This window comes from Melospiza melodia, chromosome 15 (genome assembly GCF_035770615.1).
Source record: "Melospiza melodia melodia isolate bMelMel2 chromosome 15, bMelMel2.pri, whole genome shotgun sequence".
Taxonomy (NCBI): domain Eukaryota; kingdom Metazoa; phylum Chordata; class Aves; order Passeriformes; family Passerellidae; genus Melospiza; species Melospiza melodia.
In genome coordinates this window covers 13,016,867-13,043,269 of record NC_086208.1, presented here as the reverse complement: position 1 = coordinate 13,043,269, position 26,403 = coordinate 13,016,867, and the positions used below count along the sequence as shown (strand labels likewise).

Below are 26,403 nucleotides of genomic sequence, written 5' to 3'. Positions count from 1 at the left end.
GCCCCATATTTCTACCCAGCCTGCCCGCTTTCCCCTCTCTCTCTCTCTCTCCCCCTCTCCCATGCTGAAGGTTTCCTAGTGCCAGGGAGATATGATAATTCTTGTGAAGAGAGCATGAAATGCCTCTGCTCTTTGTGTCTGTTTAATTCAATGAGAATCCCAGCCCCAGATGTCATGAATGGTGGGCTTTGTGCTGGCCCTTCCTAAGCCCTAACCGCCAGCCCAGCTCTCTGTCTTTCTTGTTTCCCACCACTGGATACTGATTAACAAACTAAATTATTTTTCCTCCCTAATGATGTTTTCCCACTTTGCCCACCAGGCTGGAAGAAGCCACGGGGAGGAAAGAGTTTGTGCAAAGGATGAGATAGCCAGGGAGAAAATTAAAGAGACAGTGTTGCTGTCTGGGGTCTGGCAATGCAGGTCCACTCGGCTTTATTTCCTTATTAGAGAACGGGGTCGTGTCTGGCTGTATTTTACGTGGCTGGGTGTATTTCAGCCGAGGGATGGGCTTGAAAGCATCTACACAACGTATGCTCTGGAGCATGCCAAGGTCTGTAACTCACTTGCAATTGTGTGTGCAAGTTTGCACGGCCCCAAATTTAAGGTCTCTTTTCCAAACGTGAGTGACATGCGGTAATTACTTGACATCCGTCCACGCATATGGGAACCTCTTTCTAATTGAGACAAATTCTCTTTTCCTTAATCAGACATGACTGAGAGTTCCTGGAGTGGGATGCCTTGGGAAGGGCTGGGACGTCTCCACCTGAGCAAGGAGAGGTGAGTCCCTGGAAGTCTTGCTGAAGGACTGAGTCCAACTCATGCATGGGAGACCAGCTCTTTTACCTGATCCCTCCCTCTCTCCAACAGCCAAATTCCCAGCCAGGCTTTTGAATCAGGGCCAGTTGTTAGCTGCTGCTAGAGAAGACCAGCAGCGATAATCCAGGGGGCCTGGATGGAGCTGGAGGCAGGTGGCCAAGGCAGGATTGTGCAGAGCCACCTGCTTCTTGAAGCCCAGCAGTGCCTCCTTGCTGGACACCAGCGAAGCTGTGTCCAGCAAACACCCTCCTGTAGCAGTAAAAGAGGGTGGGTGTCAACCTTGTGAGTAGAAAAGATGGTAGGGAGGGAGAGAACCTTTTAACAACAATCTGGGGCTCTGAGTTGTGCCGTTGGGAGTAATTGAGAGGGGGTTGGTTTGGCATTTTGATTTTAAAAAACCCCAAACAAACAAAAAACAAGAGGAGCCTCTGTGTTGGTGGTGTGGACTCTAAGCTGGGACATGGGCAGGGACAGGTGTGATGGACAGGGCACAACAGAGGGCTGGGTGTGCTTAGGAAGGCTCTACAGTGGTGCAGTGCTCAGCCCTGCATTTATCAGAAAATACAATATATGTATTAATCTCTCACAATTGAGAGCTTGAGTCAGAGAGAGCCAGAGCAGATTTCCCTGTGCAGATCTGGGAGGCTTGTGCAGGCTCAGCTTGGCAGTAGCTGCTCCTGTCAGAGCCACACCAGTGCTGCAGTACCCAGCCATGGTTCCCTTTTTCCTCAGCTTCGACTCAAAGGGGGGATAAACAGGGAAAAGGGAGTTGGTTGCCTGCACCCACCAAGCCCCTGCAAGCACACCCACTGCATCCCACAAAGCACTGCCTCACGTACGGCCTTTGCTTCCCGCTGCAGTCACATCTGACCCTTATTACTCCTGCAAGTTAGAACAAGGCAGGAAAAATGGCTGTGCAGTGAGTTTCTTCATGCGCCAGGATTTATTAAGAACAATAGGGGAAATCAATCCATCTATGTAGAATACATCACAGGCTGCAATGGGATAAAGCATTTATTCCGCTCTTGAAGGGTAGAGCTATAACTCATGGGAGGCAAAACCCTTAGTGCTCTGGAGTCCCTTCCCTTCATGTGTGCAAAGAAATGCTTTAGCCCATGGCAACCTACCAGCTATTGAATTTGTGTGGAGAATCTGCCGTCCTTCCCCTTTGCCGGCCCCTTTTTGGAAGGCGAGTCACTCATTAAAACACACCTCTGGAAAAATGAAGGGGCTGTCGGTTCGAAGGCATCTCTGCATCTCGGTTTTACTTTAAACAGAAAGGGAATAGAAATGTCTCAGTGATTTAAAAGCAACCCCCCACCAATTTTGAATGGACAGATTGTGCTTTAACCAACGTAGGATTTGCTGCAACTTTCTGCTGATGCCCAAGGACCAGGCGCTGCAATTACAGCAGAGAGGGATGGGTTGGGGTGTTGTGACAAGGCGAGATGCTGTGCAGGGAGATGTGTGTTGTGCAGCTGAACACCTCCAGTGCTGACTAGATAGATGTGTGTGTATATATATAAGTACTCCCTGTGCCCAGCTCTCTACTCGTGGTAGAAGGCATGCGGTGCAAAGACTGGAGCAGTAGTTAGCAGGGGCAAAAGGTGATCAGGATTTGTTATAATCTTTCTGGTTGTGAGAGAGTGTGAAGCTGCTGGGGGGGGTTGTGGAGGGGTGGCATTAATAGTGAAATGGTCTTTTCACTAAGCCTATTTTCACTGGGTCTAATCTATGTTGTGAGAAGAGGATCTCTTCCATAGGGCAGACCCAGCGAGGCTGGTGAGCTGTTTGGAGGGGTCTGGGCTGCCAAGGAGTGCGGGCAGTGGGAAGCCAGGCAATTGAGCAGACACGTCAGACAGCCTTCCTCAGCAGAGATGACTTGGTAGGTAGCGTGCTGTTGGGCAGATGGGGTTAATTCTTACACCCAAATCAAAAGGCAACCGAGGGGGGAATGTTTTATTAATGAAAGCAGCCCTTTGTGAGTATTCCTCCCGAGGCACGTTCCCTCCACCCGCTGCCTTCCCCCCTGGCTGCTGTCTGGCCCCACGTCTTGCTCAGTACCTGCTCAGCTGCCACTCACCCACTGATAGGTTTCATCAAGAAATGTCTCCATATGTGTCTGAGTCCTGAACCTGGGTATGTGGGATGGGAGGAGGAGGAGGAGAGATGAGTCCTTGGCCATGCTGGAGACAGGGGTTTGCCACAGGCAGGCAGAGCTCAGGCTGTCACAGGTTGCCCATCAGCCCACTGACTGTGCAATGGTGCTGCAGGAGTCACCTCTTGCTGGCACTGAAGAGCAAGAGGAACAGAATGCAAGGTAAAATGCAGGTTGAAAGTGGGTACTCCAGTGGGTAGGGGATAAAGGGAACAGCTGGAGATTAGGTTGGAGAGGTTGGAAGTTGCCTTGCCCACCATCCACCCAGTCCCCTTCCCATCCCACCACCTCTCTGCCTGCCAAGCAATGGGTTCAGGAGAGGAGCAGGGGATTTCTGTGCACCCAGAAATCAACCTCTCCTGGTCTTTCTCACCCTGCTGTCTCCCCATGCCCATGTCCTCAGGGGCTCTGGACACCTTGTTCTGTTAAAGGACAGGGCTGTGGGAGTGTCAAGGGCTGTGTGTGGAGATTAATTCTGTCGCTTTGTTAAAAATAAAACAAAAGCTGATTTATGACAATTGATTCAGGAGAAAGAGGAAGTGGAGCTCAATTCCCAGAGCACCTTTTAGCAAGGCTCTGCATGCGTGCGCGCGTGTCGTACGCGTGTCAGAACTGAGCACCCACGGAAGGCCGGGTCGGGAAACCTCACATGGAAGCGGGGAAAAGACCCCAGTGCATGGCTGCTTCCCTGAGGGAACCCCCGCAGGGCTAATGTTTGATCTGAGGCTCCCTTGTACTCCTCTGAAACCTTGGGATGTCAGGAGCTCGAAGGGAGCCTGGGATGGAAGAGGATGCTATTTGCATTTTCCTATGAATGCATCTATTTGTATAAATCTGGTGTCTCTGTGCATGCGCACACTCCCCTACGCATGCATTTGTTTGAAGAGCAACACGCTGTCCCTGTAGTGTTCTCTGCTCAGGGCCAGAACTGGTTAGTCTGAAATTCAGACTCTTCCTGAAGGAGCTGCAACTCCCCTCCCCGCTTCAAATCTAGCAGTGGCTATGGACATAGGAGTCCCGAGATGGTTCACCATGCGATAGCAGAGTTTCATTGTGGGGGATGAAGGCTCCCCCTTTCAAATTTGCACAGACATCAAAAGAATCTGGAAGGTTCAAACAGATCACAACGTAATCAAAATGCCAAGCCACTGTCTGCTTCTGCCTTTGGGTTGACAAGCAGGATTAGCACCCAAGGGAAGCAGGGTGTAATAGTGTTTCACGGGCACTGTGAACAGCCCAGGAGTGTGTGGAGTACAGAAAGGTTAGCCGAAGGGCAGGTCTGGCTACAGACGGACGGTTGGGGGGCGGATTTTAAAGCAAGGAGCTGTACTCGTACAACCTCCGTGGGTATTTACTTTAGCAGAAGGCAGGACTCTCCTGTATACCAGTGATGGCACGCTGGAAGCAGTTTAAGCTAAACTGGAGAAAGCCAGTTTAAGAGTGAAGATGTGCACCAGCGTGGCGAGGAGCAGCAGCAGTTGACCTATAGTGCTGTCATTATAATGGTGTGGTTTTCCGTGTAGACAACCCTGGAGCAGAGCAGCTAGCCTGCCATCCCTTATGTTTCACTGTCTAGCTGAGATGTATAACATGGCCCTGCCTGCATGCAGTTGCAATCACCCTCTGGTTCTCCACAGAGTACTGGAGCAGAAGCCGAATTTTCAACGTGCATTGTGTGCCTATTGCATCGTTTAAAGTAGTCCCATCATAGCTAAAGATACATTAAATGCTTCCCAAATTCTGCTTTAGTATCAGTAATTGCTGGTCTTGTCCTGAGGGCAGCCTGAGACCAGAAATGAGGGTTCCTTGTTTGGTGTTTGGTGTTGCTCATTTGGAGAACTGAGCAGCACTGATGTGTCCACTGTAAAGCTCCCATGGAGTGAGAAATGTATCAGTAGCTTTGTCTGTGTCGTCTGTGTAACCATGCATTTTATAACTGACCTTGTTTTAAATTTGTGTTAAATTAAGGTTTGGGAAGCTCATGTCTTCTTTACTGATATCACTGCAGTTTCGGTTTGGGATTTATTTTATTTTGGCCAGAAGAAAGGCATAATTTGCCTATAACTCACTCTCTGATGGCTGGACAGGTGACATGTTGCCTTGTAGCTCTCAGAATGCTCTATCTGTCCAGGCTGTGTCTTCCAGGGCCACTCCAGTGCCTGGCAGCGTTCAGAACTCCCTGGGACACAGTGAGGCAGGCTGTGTGGGGTATGCCCGCTCATGTCCAACTGTAAAGCCATGGCAAGGGCACAGCCGCCTCTGCGGCCACAGGCAGGGCCCAGGCAGTGTGTGCTGCCTGGTGAAGGAGAAGTGTACCAAGATTGTTCCAGCCAGGAGGGCTGGGGAGAGAGCTGTGGGAGCGTGGCGCGCCCAGCGCCTTGGCGCCGTGAACAGGGCCCGGGCTAAGATGGCCGCTCGCCAGCGCACTCTGGTCCACCATGGCAACTCCTTTTCTCCTGGGGCCCCCTTTGCTGGCTGCCACTGCTCCCGGGTGCCCACTGCCTCGGGGCTGGCGGAGGGGAGCCCGCTGGGATGGGCCAGCTGCGGGCCTGAGGCACTGTGGGCCCCGGCGGCCATTTTGCGGGAGGCGAGCGCCGCCTGTAAGATGGCCGCATGGGCATGAGGTGGGGTGCAGCGCTGCCTTGTCCTCGCCACGCTGCCTCCCTCACGCCGTCCCCTCCTTATCTTGCTAATTACCGATGAAGGCAGAACAATAACGGGAGCTGGCATGCCCCAGTTCTTTCTCTGCCACCTCCTTCCTCGGGCGGAAAATCTGCGCACACACCTCCCCCCCACCGCCCGCCAGCCCCTCTGTGATATTAACTGAATTAACATACTTCCTAATTTGCCCTGTGTTTTTCCTGCGCCGGCTCCCAGCCGCCTCGTCATGGCTTCTCCAACTGGTGGGGAAGAGGCGAGCGCGTTCATCCCCTCCGCTCGTTTGGTTGTATGCGAAAAATCCTTAATGACATCTAAAAGGGGTGGTGGGACAATAGCCCACGCGGGGTTTGGCAGGAGACGTGCGATATTTACCCCATCAGACCATCCTCGCTGCCTCTTTGCCGAGGGATTACGACGGCCGCCGTCCCCGCGTTCCTCCATTTATTTATTTTGCTGGTGGCGGGGGGGACGCATTGGCACGCGGCTGCTTTGTGTGCCTTGCTTCACCTATGAAAAGGACATATTAAGGTGTTGCCATAAACCCCCGGATGACAAAGAAAGAGCCTTTCTCTTCTGCTTGTGGGCAACAATGACAGAAGGCTTTAAAACCAAGAAATTTTTTTACCCCCAATTGCAGAAGGCTTCCCCTAAAAGGAACTTAAATACAAACCATTAATTGTAAAGCGCTGAGCTCCTGCTAACTATGCCATGCTTTTTGTTTCTGATAGTATTTGTCCATTGCAGAGAGCAAGCCAAGGATGCGGAGCCTCCCCCGCCCTCCTCCCTTTGTTTAAGTGACAAAATGTTTCCATGTCCTTGTTTAGAAAATAAACCTTTGTGGGTTTTTCAGATTTTAGTTTTATTTTTTTTACCCGTTTATCGTGGTGTGAAATCCAAGCTCCCCTTCTTCCCAGATCTTGGGAATCCATGTTCCTCATGATCAATTTTCCCTCCTTTATCTAAAAATACAACATTATTTTATAGCATTACTCTGAAAATGCAGCAGTTATATTTTGAATTTGAGTATTCAGAGCTTCAGGATATTGCAATATTTTTTTTTACAAGCGATGAATGAAATGCAATGATTTAAGTGTGTAATGCACAATACAGATGCCATGCATTGTAAATACATTTCAGGGGCATAAAATCCAACACAGAGAGCCGGTGTTCCACGAAAGCCGGGAGTCCAAAAATAACTGTAAAAATGAATTGTCTGTCGGGACGAATCTCTCAGATCCAAGCCAATATTTGCAGGGTTACAATATACAACTGGCTTACTTATTGGCATAAATATCTCATTTTAAAATGCCGATGATAAACTGAAAAAGAGGTGAAGGAGATATTTGACTGATTACTGGATGCCATGGATTCCCTGCATTTAATTTCATACTTACATGCTATTTACTTATCCCATGTTTATGGGTATGCGCTTTAGCTTCATATAAATCTCTCCTGTCTGTCTGTCTCATTGCGTTCTTTTCTCTTCTGCCATCCCATCTGCTTCTCATGGTCCTTCTCCTGAAACCACATCACAGGATCTGATGGGGATAATGGGAATCCGCCTCTGGTCTCTATCATAAACATGCCAACGTGGGCTATTGTGTTGGGAGCCGGCGGTCACCAGATGGTGCTTGGTTGCCCAGGGTCTGTGTCACTGGGTTTGGTCTCTCGATAAACCAACAGCTCCTTTAGCATTGTGTTTTCCCCCAAGATCTACCTACCCTGGCTGAGGAAGGTGTAAGGACCTTGGGTAATGAATCCCCAAGGGATGAAATCCTTCTGGGTGTGTTGGGCGCTTTGCAGCCTCAGCTATGCAGCTATGAGCTGCCCTTGCAGAGCTGAGGTTTGTTAATCCCTGTGCTCAGCCGTGTTCACCCTGTCTGCATTCCTGGAAAGGAAAAGGAGTGTGGTACTTTGGGACTGAATGCTGTCTCCACGTGAAAAGCGGTCCATGTCAACCTAAGCAGACATCTTTCTACCTTGATGTACCGGGCTTGGGAAGACAGGGCAGAGACATCTCTGTGATGCAGACAAAATCAAGCCGTCTCCACTTGCCTGGGCTCACAGACAACTCTTGAGTGTCTGCAAAAGAACTGGCTTGTGGAGGTATCATTGAGAGATGTAGATGTTACAGAGTGACTGAGGTATGGGTCTTTCCCTGTGAAAAAATGTCCTCCAGCCAGGAGAGACCCAGGGACAAATCCTGCTCTTCATTACGTGTCTGTATGTCCTCAGGAGGTCCTGGACATTGTTGTACATGTGAGCTGCAGAGCGGGGATTAATGCAGAAATAAAGATTGAAGATAAAAACAGTGAGAGCGATGTCTCTTCCTGAACGCAGACAGATGGAGAGAGCCTGGCATAATTACATTTAGCAAAGGGCCGCCATGAATGAAACCAATTAAAGGAGAAGCAATGCTCATATGAGAGAGAGAGGGAGAGAGGAAAGGAACCACCTCTGTGGGTCTTCTTGGGCATCCACGTTCTATGTGGGGTGAGTCACGCACAGTCCCCAAGCCAGGGGTGAGCTCTGCATGCACCTGCCTCCTGGCTTAGGGGGACTTAGCTTATCTGCCATGGTGAAAAAAAAGGGAAATGGGAAACATCGGGCGCTGGCAGGGCCGGCATGGAGCTGGCTTGCAGCCAGCCCCAGCCTCGCCGTCTCCATTGTCTCATGGCTTTAATGCGTGCCTAGAAATCCAGTATTTAGGATTCAGGTTACCATTGTAAAGCAGAAGGGTCGTGCTCAGCGCCGCTCGGTGTGGATTCCTCCGGCAGCTCTTTTGCCTGCGTGCCCCATGTTGGGATGGTGTTGGCAGAAGGCCTGGGGCTGGGAGGCTGCAAGCAGCACGTCTTTGCTGCCTCTGGCATGGTGTGCACCTTCCAAGGGATGCTGCTGGCTTTGGGATTTAGGGAGGGCAGCGGGAGGTGCCCAGAAAGCCACACAAAGGAAAGGTTTGCACTTGCTGGGCAGCCAAAGCTGAGCGTGCCTTACTGACAAGCTTGGCATAAAATCCAGCAAGGCAGGATCAATGTGTCTCTTCCTTTGGCTCTCACTTGGTGGGAGCTTCACGAGTAGCTGCTGCTGGTGGCCAAGGCTAAGAGAGGCTTTTGGGACTGTTCCTCCTGATTTCATTTGTAGTCCCAGAAATGGCTGTTTTCCAGCTTTCTTCCCTTCTTCTACTATCCTGCTCTCAAGGGAAGGTGCCTTTCGGGTAGAAGAGCAGCTGGCAAGGCTGGACTAGAATAATTCACAAGGGTTTTAGAGCAAACCTTGGGATTTGGGGTGTCTGTTGCAAACCTCCAGCAACTGTAATCAAGGACTGTTTAAAAGTCTCAGTTCTCACTTAAAATTAATAGAATTATGCTAACAAGAAATGTATTTAGGGACATCTTAATTGCAGGGAAAACTCTGGAAACAAGTCAAAGACCTTGTAGGGCTTAGGCATTATCAGTCTGAAGAAAACTCCTCCAATTAGTTGGTTTTTGGAATGAATCTGAGCAATTTTGGGGATCAAGACTCAAAGCTCGAGGCTGACAGTGCAGGAAAGCTGTGTAACACCCGAACAGGGAGGAAAAGAGAGACTGACAACTCAAAGTGTCATGGATCACACTGGGTTGGATAGCGGCTGGCTTGGGTCTTGTTTAAGCCCCTAGACATACTGAGGGCTCTCAGGAGGGGTCCCAGCCACTGTTGTATGGCCCTGGGCACAGAGGTCTGTGCTCCAGAAGGTAATAATTGGTGATGTTGGTCCCTATTCTACAAGAGAGGGATGCACATCTCTGGATGTGCTAATGAAGGTGGTGGGAACAAGGCTGTACAGATGTAGATTGGCTGTGCCTGTGGATGCATGTGGCTCTGTCTCATTCTGGGAACAGCTTGAAAAACAGTGCTTGACTTCCACGCTGCCAGGACTCAGAAAAAAAAAATGCTTTTTAAAATTTATTTGGTCGTTGCTTTAACTGAGAGGTCATGTACTGTGTGCAGCACTGTGGAAGACTCTGCTTAAGAGCCAGAGGAGGAGATGCTGTCTCTGTGGTGTCCTCATGGTACTGTGCAGGATCTCCCCAGGCTGCTGCAGACATGTCCCAAGCTGCCACTTGGACCAGTGACTCAAGGGAATGTGCTCCTTGAGCCCATTTGTGATACATTTCATAGGTATTGCCCTGGTCCCAGTGGCTGCTTGTCTGAATGTGCTGTTGCCAGTGTGAGTTTTAATTTATCTCATGCAGAAGTGTACTGGAGCTCCCCAGAATGAACGGGCAAACTGCATGTGTGAGTCTGGACCTGTACCAAGCTCTTAAGGCAGTTGTGGTCCTGCACAGTCCCCAGGCTGAGCTTTCTGATGGCGTGGCACTGAGGAGCAGGGTAGAAATAGAGGAATTCTGAGTGGGTGCAAGGCTGGGACCCATCTGACTCATTTTGCTTGCAATCAGGGGAATGGGTGATGTGTCAGAGCAAGCTGAGAGCTTGGGGAGGAAACAAATGGCTCACATAGATAAGTGCTGGCTGGGGAGCCCATCAGGTTCCTGTTCCCTTGCGAAGGAAAGATCCTTCCTGCAGCTTGTTGCATTTCTGTAGGCTCTGACTGACTTCTGCCTCCTTGCCTCCTTCTCATCCCCAAAGGACAGAGACTAAAGGAGTGCCTGCTATTGCTGCAAGAGCTTGAGGATGTGGTAGGAAGTGGCTGGTCTCTGCTACCTAATTAACAGCATGGCTGAGTGCTGGGAAACAAAGGCTCCGGTTTCTACACTCTTCTCATCCTTCTTCCCTTCTTCCTTCCTAGCCCCTAAAAGAAACCTCCCTACTGATGCCATGGGATGTTTCCATAGATACCTCTGTGGCTGCAGGGATGTGGAGGGGACTGTCTTGCTGTGTGCAGTGGGATGAGGATGGTGATGGTGTGCTTTATTCCAGACTTGGATCAAGCACTCCAGGGAAGGTGTGGCTGGAGGGACAGGGATGCATCTCTTCTGCTTGGGCTATTTCCAGCTGCAGCTGTCTCGAAGCTCTGCAGAGTGCCCTTCTGCCTCCTTTGGGAAAACCCTGCCTGTGTTGACCCATTTGGGCATGGAGCAAGCAGAACTGGCCACAGATGCCTGCTGCAAGAAAGGCTTTGCCTGTTCCATGCTCCAAAGGCAGTGCCAATCTACTGGGATCGTGGCACCAGTGGTCAGCAGGGCCAGTGCACTTGGCTGAGGGGCTGAGAGCTGCAAGGGCTCTGCTGGGGAGGGATTCTCTGCATCTTGGGGAATTTTCACACTTCCATCCCCTGATCAGACCCACTCCATGGGAGTCATGGTGGCAGGCAGAGGGACACGGGGGTGTTTGAACTGCATGCTGTACTCCTGAGGGACTTGCTTTATGGCTGTGCAGAATTAGTCTGTGTTTTCTAGGCCACCTTTGAAAAGCGGCTGAAAATTTGATTTCCATAGCCTAAAAACTGAGCTCTGTGTTTGGCTCCTTAAAAGACAGGCAAGGACTAGAAATCTCCTGCGACCTGAGAGCCCAGTCAAACTCTGAATGGCTCAGTGAGGGTGGAAATGGGCTTTGCTTTTACCACAGTCAAGTTTACTGCTGTTGTTCCCCCAGTTTGTGCACAAGTGCCACACTGAGGAGCTTCCCAGCTGCTCTCTGCTGCCTGAAGTTGCTAGGGCAGAAAGGCTCCTTTACCAGGGCTGGTTTGGGAAGGACTGGAGTGGTGGCTGTCAAGACTGGCACCTCTTTAGTGCTATGTTTCCATGGCTGTGCTTGGAAAGGGCGGGTGGGCGCGAGGCCACCAAGCCCCGAGAGGAGGGATGTCTCTGGTGACGACCACTCATTTTGCCATGCAGCCCTGAGGAGAGGGAGGCTGTGTGTCAGCCCGATGGAAGCGCTCTGCAGGTCCTCTTGCCCGAGGAGCAGGCAGTGACACATTTCTGACACAAACTGAGAGGAGATGCCGGCGTGAGATCCCGGTCATGTCATCTGGGATCAGGTACCAAACCCAGCCGTGGCTGCGAGCGGTGAGGGAAGCAGCTGCCCCGAGCGATGGTGAACATGATCCAGAGCTAATCCCGGGGCATCTTCTCCCTGTGTGTGCCCGTGGCAAGGTGCTACCCCCAAGGTCTCCCAGCCCCACACCAGAGCTGCTCCTGTGCTCTGCAGAGTGGAGCTGTGGATGCCGGGGGGATGCTGGCTGGGGATGTGACAGGTTTGCACTGGGCTTGCGTTGGATGACGGGTGCCGGCTCCACAGGGTGCAGGCACAAATATCTCAGGGGGATTTGCTTTCCTACAGAGCCTACTGCTCTCACAGGAAGATGGAAAGATTCGGGTCCTAAAGGGATGAACACTGCCTGCACTTTGAAGGCAGACATCCCAGGAACCATAAAGAAAAAAAGACACCCACTGATTTTTTTTTTTATTATTTCTCCCTGTTTCTGTCTGCCTATCAGCCTGTCAGCCAGCTAGATGCTAATCCACAGCAGCAGCAGCACAAATAAAGCTAGGCTAGAGGGATGCTAATTTATGCCTGGATTTCATGCTTTGTTTTACTTCCCCACTTTATTGGACAGAGTAGGCTTTGTGAGTGACGTAAAATGTTGCGTGTGCTCTCCCCATGGCAGGTTTCTGCACATGCAGCAGGAGAAGTTCATTTCTCTGTAGCCCTTGCAGCCTTACACATGCCTTTCTCTGCCTCCCCTGGATCATTTTGGGGGGGTCATTCCTGATAAATCCCCACCTGATGAGGATTCCCTCCAAGTTTTGTTGCACTGTATGTGAAACCCAGGGATGTGTTTCCAGTCTCGTCGTGTCTTCTCTCACGGTGCCAGCATTTATGCATCTAAACTGTAATTTTTTATGCTCTTGCTGGGTAACTAGACTACAGCCTCGGCAATTTGCATGAATAAATGTCATGTAAAATCATCTGCTCGTGGGTAGTGGCCAGCCGAGAAGTTATGTTGTGAGGCAATCTGTTCTGAGTGATCTGTTTAATGAAATGTTGAGATTTACAGCTCTCAACGTCCATGGGGAAAAGCACGTATGGATTTGAGATCACAGCCCTGAGGTGACTTTACCTGTGTGGTACAAGTAGGTGAGGAGTTGTATTACTTGTTGCTTGGGAAACTCAGTGTGTTAAACTGTGCTGTTGGGCAAAAGCCTTTGAAATGCCCTGTCTTGAAATAAAGGGAAATGTAAAGAATAGTCAGAGGTGTTAATAACAGAGGTTCTTGCAGGGTTTCTTGCAAGAGTCTTGCATTAGATCCCCACTGGGACCCTAACAATTTTGGAAAGGAAGGATCACCCACCAGAGGCAGGGAATAGATGTGTTGGGGCTTTGCTGAGGTTTTCAGTTCCCATTAGAGGAACTGAAGGGAAGGAGATGCCCAAATACCATTGAGTCTCTGTGCTTGCCATGCTGGTACTGACTGTTCCCTGCAGCCAGAGCTCCATGAGCAAAGCAGCAAATCACTGGGGAAGGAGAGAACAGGCAAGACAGAGCAGAAGGGGGCTTTGAAATGGCCACAGTGGCAGGGATCTATGAATTCCCTTGCTTTTTCACTCAGTTTTCTCACAGCTCCTGCTGGCCTCTGCAGAGCAAGTTGAGGGGAAGAGCTCAGAGGTGGGTCTTTGTAGCAAGGTCTGCCCTCAGCTTCACCAGGTTAAATCCTAAGTGAGGATTTAATTGCGTTCAGTAAAAGCTGCCCAAATTTACAGCATGGAAATGAGAGCAGAATCATGAGTGTCCTTGTTTCCTTTTACCATCAAATAGATTTTCTCAGCCTTGAGTTCTGCAAGCTGATCTCTGTAGGGTTTTATTTCATTCGCTGTCTTCGTTGCCCTATTAAAACAACAGCTCTGTCCCCGAGTCCCTGCATGTCACTGTGTGTCGAGTACTTATCCCTGTGTATTAGGGCACAGGAATGTGGCAATAAAACTGCTCACAACCACTTGTTTGGATAAAAAGCACAGATTTGCTTACCTTGCAGTACTTTCCCTTTTTTAAGCAGAAATGTTTGCACAGGTGACTTTTGGTTTTGCCTCATGTACGTTCTTGGGTTTCTATGTGACATTTTGCCCGGCCTTGTTTAGTAATGTCCAGGAATTTCCTAGCTTTCCTCTTATGGAAATCACACAAAGGTCTAGGGGGTGGATCTGACTGCAGGAGCAATGTTGGGGGAGCTGAGCTACCTCTGCCCACCAAGGCAGGGCTCATGTGGGTTTGCATCACAGCTTTTCTCTTCTCTGACTAAGCTAAAGGACGGGAATAGTTTTGTACTCCTAAGGTGCACCTGTTTGTGTGGGAGGATGTGGGATTGTGGCATTTGTCTTTGCAGCTTTCACTGGGCTCCTCCACCAGGCTTTCTTTAGGCTGATATCTGCTCAGATTTGGGGGGAACCTCTGGGCAGCCCTGCATCCTGCATTGCACGGGTCCTCACGTGCAAACACCGTAGGTGTGCGGAGGTATCTGGCTTTGTGCGGGTCTCAGAGCCAGCCTCTTTGAGGTCTCTTTGTTTTGTCTCCCTCTGGGTATCTTGTGTGGATGCATTTGCATATATGGAAAACGTTGTCATCGTCTTCTCCCCCTCCCCAGCTCCCGTTGCCTGTGCTCTGCTGGCTCTTGGGCATTTCCAGCTGAACGGAGCCTGCCAAGGCCAGCCAAGCGCGGTGGGGCTGGGGGAGCACCCCCATCTGCACCTTCGCTATTTCCCTCCCCGGGCGTGCCTGGGGGTGGGCAGGGCATTGGGGCGTTTTTCCCTAATTTTTTTTTCTCCTGGTATTTAATAACCAGCAGTAAGGGTCCTGAAGGGAGTCTGGTCCATCCTCTGAGCCCCCAGCTCTAACACCCTGCTGCTCCCCCTTTCTTCTCGTGCTGTAGCGTGTCTGGCTGGCTGCAGCACCAAAGAGAGCAGTCCAGACCGTGCAGCGAGGCTGCTCACTTGCTCTAAATCCACGAGGCCAGGTTTAAGCACTTTTTGTTCCTGCTGGAAAAAGCCTTGGAGTGGTTATACCAATAAATCTCTTGCTCCTCCATGAAGATGTCCTTCCCAGGACATTTTAAGTCCCTAATCCTCTCTGAGGCATCTCTGGCTCTATCTTCTCTTCTCTAACCTGTACCTGCCCCCCTGCTGCCAAAGACTTGAACGCCCTGAGGCTTCATCCCTTCAGCCTGCCTGCTCTCCGTGCACCTCCGTGCAGCCTCTCCGCTGTCCCGACATCCTGCTGCCCGCCTGGAACTGGGGACAGGCTGGGCCATTGGAACGGCCGGGGGCGGAAGAAGGGGGTGGAGGAGAGACGGGGCAGCTGCGAGGCTTGTGTTAGTAAACACTTCCTTGGGTTCACATTTTAATTCCTTACCCCCCCTTCCACATCTTCTCCCCCATCCTTTCCCTTTTCTATATGCTCACACAATGAGACCATTGTCAAGGGGTGATTTGAATGAGGGGTCTCCGGGCATGTTCCCAGCATTGTCAAACAGAGTGGGAAAAAAACCACAACTCCAGCCTAGCCAGGAGGACCAGACCAGACTGAGACAGATGCCTAAATTAGTGACAAAGCCTTTTGAATGTCCCCCCTAGACAAGGGTTGCCTTGTGCATGCGTGCGTGTGTGTGTGCATGCTCGTGGGTGTGTATTTGTGGCTGGGTGGCAGCTTGCATGTCTCCCCATGTTAATTAGTTTTGCATGCATGTCTGATAAGGTGCCAATGAATATATTTGTACTCCTTCCATTGGTGAAAGCTGTCTCGGCGGCGGGGGAGATGCGGGGTGGTGGGGGTGTGCTCAGAGCAGCCTGGCAGCCCGGGGTAATTGAGCTGTGCGGGGCTGGGAGAAGGGGTGAGGGTTACACCGCCACAGCTCGGCTTCCCAGCCATGGGATCTGCTGCTTTCCTTGCAAATCTTGGAGAGTTTAAAAGAGAACTGAGGCTTTTTTTGGTTCACTGGGTCTTTCTCTTCATCTTGGCTGATTGTCTGGCTGAGGGTCTGTAGGCTCTTTCTTCTCCTTTGCCCTGTGTGTCTTTCTCTCAAGTCCCTTAAAAGGTGTTTATTTCCAATGGATTTGTATCCATCTTTGTATACACACATACACATGCAATCACTCACACAAAGCCCCAGTAACAAAACCTCCGCCTCTTTCTCCAGAAAGGGAGTCAAATCTGCTACCAGTTACAAAATATGGGAGGGAAGTGAAGCGTGTGGGTGCCAGGGGTGGAGCAGTGGAAACAGGCAAATAGAAATGCAGAACAGGAGTTGGAGAGACAGAGATAACATGCTCTATAAAGGATTTATCAACATTTGCTCAGGATATAGTTATTAATTAGCAATGCAGAGAAAAGTCTTTCTACATCCCCAGCGTATGGACCAGCACATAATGTCATTCCTAGACTGCTGTTATCATCCATCCATCCGTCCATCTGCATTCTGTAGGTTCACACAAGAATTCATTGTATGTGTGGGGATGTAAACATCAGTTCACATCTAATTAATTTCCTGTCTAAATTAATTTTGTATCCTTTCCCTTAAATCAACAAGATTTAAGAGCCCACATACATTTCTTGAGCAGAACGGGAAGAAACTCTTGAATGGGCCAAGATGTCTTTTCTCCCTGTGGTCCCATCTGAGCAGCTGCCAGGTGCTGAAAGAGCATCAATTTACATGGCACAAGGCTGCTCTGAAGCAGGGGTCATTTTGGGAAGTTTACTGGAGCACAGCTTGCCTCCTGTGAAGCTTGGTAGCACCCAGCTTCACGCTGGCTCCAGTTTGCTTTGCCTTTTCTTCCATACTTGGGTTCTGGTACAGTGAAGGAATGAAGAGCAGGAGCTGATGCACAATGGAGCAGGGCTGGCCCTGCAGGGAGCCTGGGTGAGAGATGCTTGGTCCAAACAGCAGAGCATGGGGTTTGCTGCTGATGGGCTGGCTGGGGAGGAAGGGGAAGGTCATGAACAAGGTAAGGTGGCTGTTGGCATCAGCAGGGTTTGGGTTGGGTGGGGCTGATGCCTCTTCCCCCATTGACTTTGTAGTTGCGCTGGGTTTTCGTCTGTTACTGGGAGGGAAGCTGGGAAGTGACATGGAAAGATGGTAGAGTAGCCAGGAAGCAACAAAGCCACCTGCCTGGAGGAGAGCTGACAAGTCCCTGGTGGGCTGCAGGAGGAGCAGCTCTCCTTTGTGCTCAGAGAAGTCCAGGAACACAGGCAGGGCCAGGCTACACCTCCCCATCAACCTGCACAGGATATCTATGAGGGCCAGCCCAAAGAGTGCCCCAAAATCCTCACTGCCGCTCCAGAAGTGGGTACAGTGGGCAGCTCATCAGTAATGTGTAGGAAAAAAGGGATTCCCATGAAATGCAGGTCTTCCAGTTGGAGAACAAAGGCAATTTCGTGTGACTTATCAGCGGTGCCTAATTGCGCAGGGTGAATAATGAGCAGCTGGAGAGGCAGCACCGCAATCCCTCCGCGGGCTGCAGCCGGTGGCCACGGCTGGAAACCCCCATCAGTGCCAGCAGAAGGTGGGCATCCTCAGAGAGGGGCAGCCCCAGCACTCTGTGCCCGTTTCAGAGCTGTTTGGGCTCCTCCATTGCAAGGAAATTGTGCTAATCCCACATGGATGTAAGAGGGGAACCTGCTGCTGGAAAAAGTCTCTCTGCGGTTGCTCAGACCTTTCATTTACGCAGAGGGTGAATGTGTCATCCATGCCTGACCCAGATGCAAGGTGGCCTTTAATCACAAAGAAGAACCAGGCACCAGCATCCTGCAAAGGGCTTGCAGTTCCCTCCCTGTCTGGTGCCTCATCTCTGAGCAGTGGCCATGCTAAGGACCCCTTCCAGCTGACCTGCCACCCCTGTGCCCTCCTCTCCTGTTTGCACATCCCTATCTCTCCTTAATTCAGCTCCCAGACTCTGGGCAGGGCTGTGGAAAGCGCTTTGTCAGAGCTCCTCGCCAGGTTGATCTGCAGAAAGGGTTTTTTTCCCTTTCCCCATTGGGATGACTATTCCCACACAAGCAAACCCTCTTAATGAATCCGTGGCAGCAAAGTAGGTAACGTGCTCTCCCTGCCAAGGCTGCTTGGCACAGCTGGAGTCACGTAATCAGGCTAGGCTGCCAGTCGGGGACAGAGTGGCAAGAGTTAAACTGAGGACAGTGCAGGGACAACTAATCCCCAACAGGAAGAGCAGCGGAGACCTCCCTGTCCTTCATCATCCTCCCCCTCCATTCATGCACTTTTCCTCCCTCTCCACCACATCCTATTCCTCTCCCACATCCTCCCTCTACTTATTTCTTCTTCCGTCTTTCTCACCCTCCTCTCCTCCGTTGCTTTCTCACTCCTCCCCCGTGGTTTCCCTCCGCCCCCCCATCCCCGGCCCCGTCTCCTCTCACATGCTCTGTCATGTCTCCAGAGCTGCTTTTCGAGTGGGACCGAGGGACGGTGTATTTGGGCTGCGGTGGAGGTCACAGCTATATGGGGATTGTTTAAAAGAGATTTGCCCACATCCCAGCCCATGTGACCAGCCTCAGCTGCAGGTCTCTCTTTCTTAATCTGGAGATAAGCGTGATTATCCGAGGAAGGGCTGTTCGGAGCTTTGTAACTGTGACAGGGGAGCTTTCAAGTCGCACTTTGCTGGCAGAGCAGCGTTTAAAGCCGGGGAATCAGATTCCAAGCGTGGCTTTGCATCTCTTTTCTGCTGGGAGCATGGTGCAGGGCTGGCAGTGGGGATGGGAGCTTTATTAGGACTTTGCTTATGATGCGGAAAAGGAGTTAGGGGAGGGAAAATGGGGGAAGAAGGAGGTGAAAAATAATTCCCAATTCGCTTTTTCCCCATCAGTGGTGGCCCAGGAGAGATTGGCACTGAGTCAAGGGGACAGGCCAGCCTGAGCCCTGGTGCAGAGCAATAAGGTCCATCAAACCTGGGGTCTGCCTTGTTTTTAGCCTGGGGTTGTGTCTCCTTGTTCTGCTCTACCCCGCCTCGCTCTGTTGAATCCTTCACACAAGAGGTCTCTGGGGCCCTGTTTGGAAATGAAATGCTGTTTTAGCAGCTCCCATGGCACAGCTTCCCTGGGAGAGATGGCAGGGCCAGCTTTGCTGCCCGATAAACACACCGGCCCCAGCACTCGAGGCAGCCAGCTCCCTGTCCAGAGAAATATTTGCGGGAGATGAGCCCTTGTGGGCCATCTCTGCAGCCAAGGTAGAAGTGCAGGGTCGTACAGCAATTGTGTAGTTCAGTATTGTATCAGTGTCTTGTATTGCTGGAGGTTGAAATATGTAACATCTCCTACAAGTGACACGGTCCCAAAAGATTTCTTTGGCCGGGACAGGCATCAAAATAGAGTTTAGTGGAAATGTTCAGCTCCGGAGCAGGTGCTGCCTTGCTGCTATTTGTAGACTAGAAGCTCAGAGCAGAGCCTCGTAACAGCGCTGCTTCTGATGGAGATGGGTCAAGGAGAAAGGAGCCTGGATGTGAGCCAAGGGCGGGAATCTGGGGCGAGGTTGAATCGGGACGGAGTGCCAGCGCTTTGGACCGTCACTTGGGCAGGACTCACTGTTCTTGCCATATCCTCCCTGGAAACGCTTCAGCTTCCAGCACAGCAGCTGAGGCCAGCCTGATCCAAAGGACACCCTGAATCCCATCTGCTCTCCCCACACCACCCATTCCCAGGGGGTGGGAATTTGCAGGGAGAGCACCAAACAGCCCCTCTGCCTGGGTTTGTTCATGGAGGGGCAGTTCCTTGCCTGTGTCAGAATACCAGGGGATGAAGTACATCCCTCTTCTTCCTCTCCCACGAAGGCACATCTCATTTTTGCGTCATGCTGCCACAAGGGCCAGCCAGCCTTAAAGCAGCCCAGGACAAAGTCCTGTGCCTGGAGATTGAAATGTCTCTCTGCAGGGCAGGTAGCTCAGTGTACCTCCAGTGGTTGAAGAAGGGAAGCGGTTGCAAATGTATCATTTTGAGAGCAAGCTCTGAAACATCTCCCACGTTGCCTGCCTGTCTCCAGAGCCCCACACAGCTGCTCTGTGGGTGGAAGCTCTGTTTTTCGTGTGCCCCCGTGAACTTTATTTTTTGCTATTTTTCTTTGAACGCTGCTTAGATGAATCCTCTTCAGTGCCTACAACTTATTCCAGGGCTTTACTGAGGATCTGGCCAACACTTGTAGCCTTACTCCAGGGCATGGTTCTTGAGGAAACCAAATGGGTACAGCATCTTTTTAGTCTAGTGTCTGCAAGACCAAACAGCCCAAATCCCAACCTGCAGCCGTGCTGTGCAGATAATTCCCGTGCCCCATTGGAGAACAAGAGCTCCCCTTGAAATCCCAGAGCCTGGGATGTGGCAGCGGGAACGTGGGCAGGAACATGTAGGTGTTGGCATGTGCAGGCAGGAACACGTGTATGCCAGGGCAAGTGTGCCCATCTCTGCAGGCACAGGCTGTCTCTGCACCAGCCTCACAGGAATCTGCCCCACACCTGCCTGAAATGAGGGTTACGGGGTGTAGGGCTGATGGTAAATTAACCAGTGGTAAATGGAGGGAAGCACAGTAGATGGGTTTAATGGAGAGAGCCATTTGGGATGCAGCAAGGGAAGGTTTCCTGATGGAACAAACAGAAGGAGCTAGAAAAGGGAGCAGAGTGGTGGATAGGAGTGTGAGATCAAAGGCTGTGACGGGGCCAAGAGCGATGAGAGGCGGGAGCCAGGAGCAGTTTGTGTTCCTGGGTGTTGAGCAATGCTGAGGAGAGTGAAGGAAAAACACTGGCTGCTCTGAACAAAAGCCACTGAATGGGGAGATGGGAATGGCACGGAGGGGACAAAGCAGGAGTCACAGAGCAACCAGCACCAAGCTCAGGCGTGGGTGGCTTTCCTTGCTGGGTGGAAGATGGGCTGGAGAAGAGGCTTGCACCCAGTGAGGATGTGCAAGGTGGTCATGGCCCATGACAGGGAGCAGAGTGCCACAAGTTTGGGGCACAGAGTGGCTTTGGGCTGTCACAGTGACAAGGTGGGTGTTTCCCCAAAGGAGGCCAGTGTTTCCAGGATAGGGAAAAGGAGCCCTACACCTGGGATGGGAAGAGCTGAGACATTTCTCCAAACACCAGGTTAGGCCAATGCCAGAGTTTGAGCACAAGCTGGGCAGTAACACAAGCCTGGACAGGAATGCCTGCACAGCATCCCTGAGCTGCACTGGGCCTGCAGCTCACCCTGCAGCACCAGGGCTCTGCAGGGTCCAAGGGGAAGGGAAGAGCTCTGGCTGTTGAATTTGGATTCTCCTTTCACCCACCCAAGCATCCACCTTCACTGCACAGGCAGCTGAGACCCAAGGGCAGTTTGGACCCTTGCTATCATTGCTGTTGATCCGAGCCTTTTCTTACAATGCCCTGGCACCTCCTTACATGAATCTGGTTTTTGTGATTGATGACAAGCAGAACTCTTGTCCAAAAGGCCATGATGTTTGCTTGCACCCTCATTGCTATAGTAACAGAGGTCCTCAGGACACCTCTGAAGTAGGTCACCACGGACCCCATTTTGCTGTGTCTCCCAGTGCAGCACAGCTCCAGAAACAGAGTGCACTCACCCCAGTCCAGCTGGGCATCATCCTGGCACAGCCCAGACGCTCTCAGGCAAGGCCAGGCTGCAGAAATGCCCTCCAGTTACAGCACCCAAGGGTACAAAGGGCTGTCCTGCACCTGGTCACAGGAAACTTCTGTTCCTCGTGCAGCCCAGTGCCAGCTAATGGTGTTCCCCAAGTCAGGGCTCACTTCCAGCCTCCTGTCTCCCCATCCCCCACCTCCTTGCTGCCTCCCTCCCCCCTTTCCCCCAGTGCCTCTCCTCCTGCTTTGCATAATTTTCCATTTTCAGTGTCCCCTTTTCTTTTTCTCCTCTCCATATGGTGCGTCCCCCTCTCTGCCTGGTGCAGGAGCCATCCTTAACAAGCTCGGCAAAGCCCTCTCTCAGGGGCTGCACATGAAAGATGCTCTGTAAAAACAGAGGCTGGGATGGAGCTCCCCCTTTTTTCCCCCCTTGATTTATATGGGGCTGGGATGTGGGAACGTTTCTGGGTCGCATTTTAGAGCCGCCGAGTGCTTGTGCCTGTTCTCTCCAGCCATTCAGTGCAGACCCCTAAGGCCAGCTCGTCCTCAGCCTTTGATCTGCAATGCAGAAAGAGCATCCAGGGCAAGTTTGTGCCTCTCATCCAGCCCCTGCCCTCATTTTGGCTGGCAGGGAGGGATGCCCTGTCCCACCACACCGGGGAGAGGCCGTGCCCTTTCCTCTCAGTGTCCGGTGGCCTTTTCCAGCTGGCTACTTTGGCTCCCTCCCACATCCCTGGCACCATGAGGACCTTCCCACTCACGAGGTCCGAGGCACTGGGTCGTGGTGAAGCAGCAGGTCGTGGGATTTGTGGTGCACGGCGATTCTGCACGTCTAACCCATCCCTGCCCCTCTCCAGCTCCGCTGCAGATACTGGCCAGTGAGCACCCAGGGGTGCCTGGAGGGTGCTGGGGCCGAGCAAAGGGTGCTGGGGCTGGCAGCGCCTGCCCAGCATTTGATGGGTTAAGCCAGTCTCTAGCTAATTTCTCCCAGAGGCTCCCCTCCTCCTCCTCGTACTTCTGTATGCAGCAGGCAGGGCCTCAGCGCAGGTTCCTGCACTGAGCTGTTGCCAGGGGAGTAGTTAGGCGAGTCTGAGCTATGTGGGGAAAAGGCCCGGGCTGTCAAAGTGTCTGAGATGAACCATAGCCCGGTCCCCCTGCAGCTGGGCCCAAGCATGCATCAGCCCTTGTTTGGAGCCTGGGAATGGCAAAGCCCAGGGAGGTTCAAGGGCAAACTTGCTATTCATTAGTCAGGGGTCCTTGACGTTCCCACTCTCTGTCTCCCTTCTTCTTCTTCTTCTTCTCTTTTCTGTCCCTCTTTTGACAGATTCCTGGGTGCTTTTGGGGAAAACTCCCCTCCTCCTCCTCGCCCCAGCAAAAAGCCCTCCACATAAACTTCCCCAGCAGACAAGGCAGGAGGACAATAACGTCAGGGCCGCGATGCAAACGAGAGCCAGTGGAGCAGCCGCATCCCCCGGGTGTCCTTTCTGCCCGGCCCTTCCCGCGCTGCTGCGGGAGCCTCAGCCGCCGCATTCATTTCGCTCATCTTGCCCATCTCCGATGTTTTATTATCTTGATGCTTGCAGGAAATTGTAACTTGAGATAAGGAAAATGTCAGGCGCCTTCTCCTCTCTCCTGTAGCCCAAAGCAGCGCCAGGTTGCTCCGTAGGAAATGTAAATGCTTTGCCCAGGTGCAGAGGATGAGCACGAGATGGAGGGAGCCTCGAGAGGCCGCGCGAGCATCTCCGTCAGGAGATAAAACTCGCGGCGTAGGCGGAACACGGAGCCTCCCTCCCGCCCCGCTGAACGGAATATTTCATAGCTCTTAGAAGCCGAAGCTCCCTTGTAATTATCCAAAGCAAACAGCACGTGTTATTAGTTTAAAATGATTTTTTTTTCCCCCTCCCCGGGCCCCTGGAGCAGAATGGAGGTGTAATTGTGCTAAGGAGTTAGCAGGGGAGAGCACAGCTTTTGGTCACATTCAAGTTGGAGGGCTTGAGCCAGGGAGGCTGGTATGAAAGGCTGGTATTTGCATAAGCAGCGTGCATCCCTACAAAAAAGAAAGATATCAGGGGCTTGCAAAATTCAATCAAGGCTGGGAGGGAAGAAAAAAAAAAAGGGGGGGGGTGGAAGGGAGGGGGGAAAAAAATTGACAGTGAAAAAGGTTTTTCTAAGTAACACCCTGTCGAGATTAAATTGTCCAGAAAGTTTCTCCGTGTGAGCCGGTGAAGCGGAGGCTGGGCTGAGGGCAGGGGAGGAGCGGGGTCCCTCCTTCCTGGCCTCAATAGGGGACAGGAATCTGATTAGGCAGAGCGTTCTGCATCCATTTACCATTATTTGAGTTTTTTTTTTTTTTTCTCTTCCCACCGCCCAGAATTGCTGTGGCAGGGCAGTTTATCAGCATATAAACCTCAGTGCTGGCTTTGTAAGGGCACAAGGAGGCACTGGAGCAAGTGTTGGGGCAGAGGCTGAGCTATAATTTCACTTGTTTATTCAGCTTAAAAAAAAAAAAAAAAAGGGACAGTAAATCCACACACGGAGCACTGTTTTCCCTGTGCAGGGCACTGGGGAGGGGAGGCAGTGTTGGGGCTGGAACTGGGTCCTGGTGGAGCCCTATTTTTGCAGGCACCCTCAGTGCAAGGCTGAACTTTGCACAGAGAGAGAGTGCATGTAGGACATTTGAGTTTTCCTGAAACTTATGTCGAGTCAGTTGGGTTGGTCCAGCCCCTCCTGCCCTCAGTTACTGAGTGCCAGAAGTTTCAAGCCCACCAGGCAGGCAGTGGGTGATTTCCAGGCTGGGTTGATGTCTGGTACCAACGAGCATCCCCTCTATCCACACTACAGAAGAGTTTCTTGTAGGCCAAAGCAAGCTCAGCCTGTCCCTGCCAGGACAGGGGACTTTACCTGCCAGGTAAAGGCTTTTCCCTGGTGAGAACAAGGATTCATCTGCCTCCTCCTCTCCTGGGCTTCTGAAAGCACCCACCATCATTCAGATCTCATCTGTCCTGACCTCAACATCCTTTCCAGGCTTGGGGCAACATTTAGGATGACTCCTAATCTCACATAGGATAAAGAAGTGCTGAGCCTTGGCTGTTTGCAGCCTGGGTCTCCCTAAACACATGCAGCATGGGGTCTGTCCTCTCAGCACCAAACCCAACCACATGGGGTGGGTTTGGCCTCTGCCTCTCTTAAGTTTTAGGCTTGCTTCAAAGTTGCAGAAGGGAAGGGATTTTCCTTGGATTTCCATCAAGTGCTTTATGAATATTGCAATAAAGGGGTTACAGAAGATCTATTTTTAAGAGAGAGAAAAAATACCCATGAAAATTGCAGCCTGGACCCCAGAGTGTAGAGTATTTGCACAGTTCAAAGAGTTACGGTGGTTCATCCAGTCACAGCCTGGGAACGTCGCGGTGCGACCTACAGCAGATCACATGCCGGCTGCTCCCAGGGCGGCTCATTAGAGAGCCACACACAAGATTTATCTCTTAAAATGGGCCTGCAAATATTTTATAAAATTTGCAATATTTTATAAAATTACAATTTGGTGCAATAAAAAGAATAAATTAGCCAGCTGATGGTTCCTTTTGCAAGTGTACTCAAGGATTTGTTATATTAGTCTTTGCTCCTTCCAGTGTAACAGTTTGTGGGCAAAGCAAAGGGAAGATAGGAAAAGGGTGGGACTGGTTTGGGGGCTAGGGAATACACACTCAACATGGATAAAGTGTAAATGAAATAGATGAAAAAAATCAGGAAAAAGGGAGGAGAATGTGCTGCAAGGTGTGAGACGTGGGAGGCGTGGGGAAAGCCGAGAAGGGGACTTGGGCTGAGCGTCACAGCTCCGGCTCCAGCTCGGTGGCTTGGTATCACTTTCTCCAGTCAGGCAAGGGCGCCGAGGGCAGGGAAAGTTAACACGAAGATTAAAACATCAGAGGGCTGTGCCTTTAGTGGCTCTGACATGCAGAGTAATCCCATGCCCCAAAGCCTAGGGAGGAAGGACATGCCGTGAGCCCTCCCCTGGCTGGCGGTGTGCGGGGCAGGCAGAGGTAGGGGATTGAGGAGGGTGCAGGGGAAGCTTGGCATCTTGGGGACTACAGTTTTCCCAGTAAGGAAGAGGGTGAGGTGGTCCAGAGCCATGAGAAACGTGTGGTGGGGAGGGAAAGAGGATTGGAGTTCTGCTCCACCAGGGACAAGATGGTTTGCTCTCAGCCGAGCACTACTGGACCATTTCTCTGACAGAGATCATAACCACTCCGTTTTCTTTCTTTCCTTCCTAGATCCCAGTGAGTGGACAAGGAACTTTTGAAGCCTGTGAGTTCCTTCTTCTAGTTGGCTGCCACCTGTCTGGACTTGCCATCTGACTTCTCCGAGTTTCTCCAGAAGTGTCCCAACCTGCTTCTCCATTGGCCCCAGAGAGGAGACAGCTTTGTCTCGTGAACACAGTGGATTTCTGCATCACTTCGAAACACAGCGGTGCAGCCATGGGGAGGGAGCCAGGGCAGCACAGGGAGCCGAGGGATCATCCCACATCACTCCTGTACGTTGCCTTCAGTGCCCTCAATACCCCAGAGCAGGACCAAAGTGCTCAGGCAGAGAGACCTGAGCCAGTCACTGTCTCACCTGGTGAAATACCAGGTGTGTGAAGTTTGGCTTTGCTCATGGAGCAGAGCTCAGCCCTTGCTGCTCTTGATCCCTGGGGCTGTGGAGCTGTGGGAGTGCAGCCTTCCCAAAGGCACTGTGCTTGGGGCCCAGAGGACCATGAGCTTTTCCAGGCCGTGCAGCCCTGCTGCTGTTGTACTGCACCCTCTCTGTTCCTGTAAGAGAAATGTACTGCCTGTAATTCTCTCCCATTCAAATCCTCCCAACCCCATGCACTGTTGAAAATAAACTCTCTCTTTTGCAAAAGCCAGCGTGTGATTTGGTGCAGTCTCTAGACGGAGGAGGCAACGGGCACAAAATAAACCCAGGCAAATCAAGAGGGAAGGGGGAGCAGCCGAGGGCCAGGCAGCCGGGCTGCGCCGTGCCCCGCATCAGGCACATTTCCCTGAAAGCCCGAGCGAATCCCTCGCCGCTCAATGATCTTTATTTGGTCTGAACCCCGTCTGGGAAGTAACCGCTAAACCCAATGCAAACAGACCCCCGTGAAAGAATATAATGAATATGTCTCTCAAATGATTTGGAGCCCTTCTGCCTGCAGAGCAGGGTTCCCCATTGTGCCCC

At 51.5% G+C, this 26,403-nt stretch overlaps 1 long non-coding RNA gene across 1 annotated transcript in view; it reads left to right on the top strand.

Moving 5' to 3' along the window:
* LOC134425320 (uncharacterized) overlaps positions 1–26,088 on the top strand; it is a 35,539-nt gene extending 9,451 nt beyond the window's left edge. Inside the window, exons 3-4 of the long non-coding RNA XR_010029635.1 lie at positions 708–777; positions 25,461–26,088. This is a non-coding gene — a long non-coding RNA (uncharacterized LOC134425320). The remainder of the gene's footprint in view (positions 1–707; positions 778–25,460) is intronic.
* The last annotated feature ends 315 nt before the right edge of the window (positions 26,089–26,403 follow it).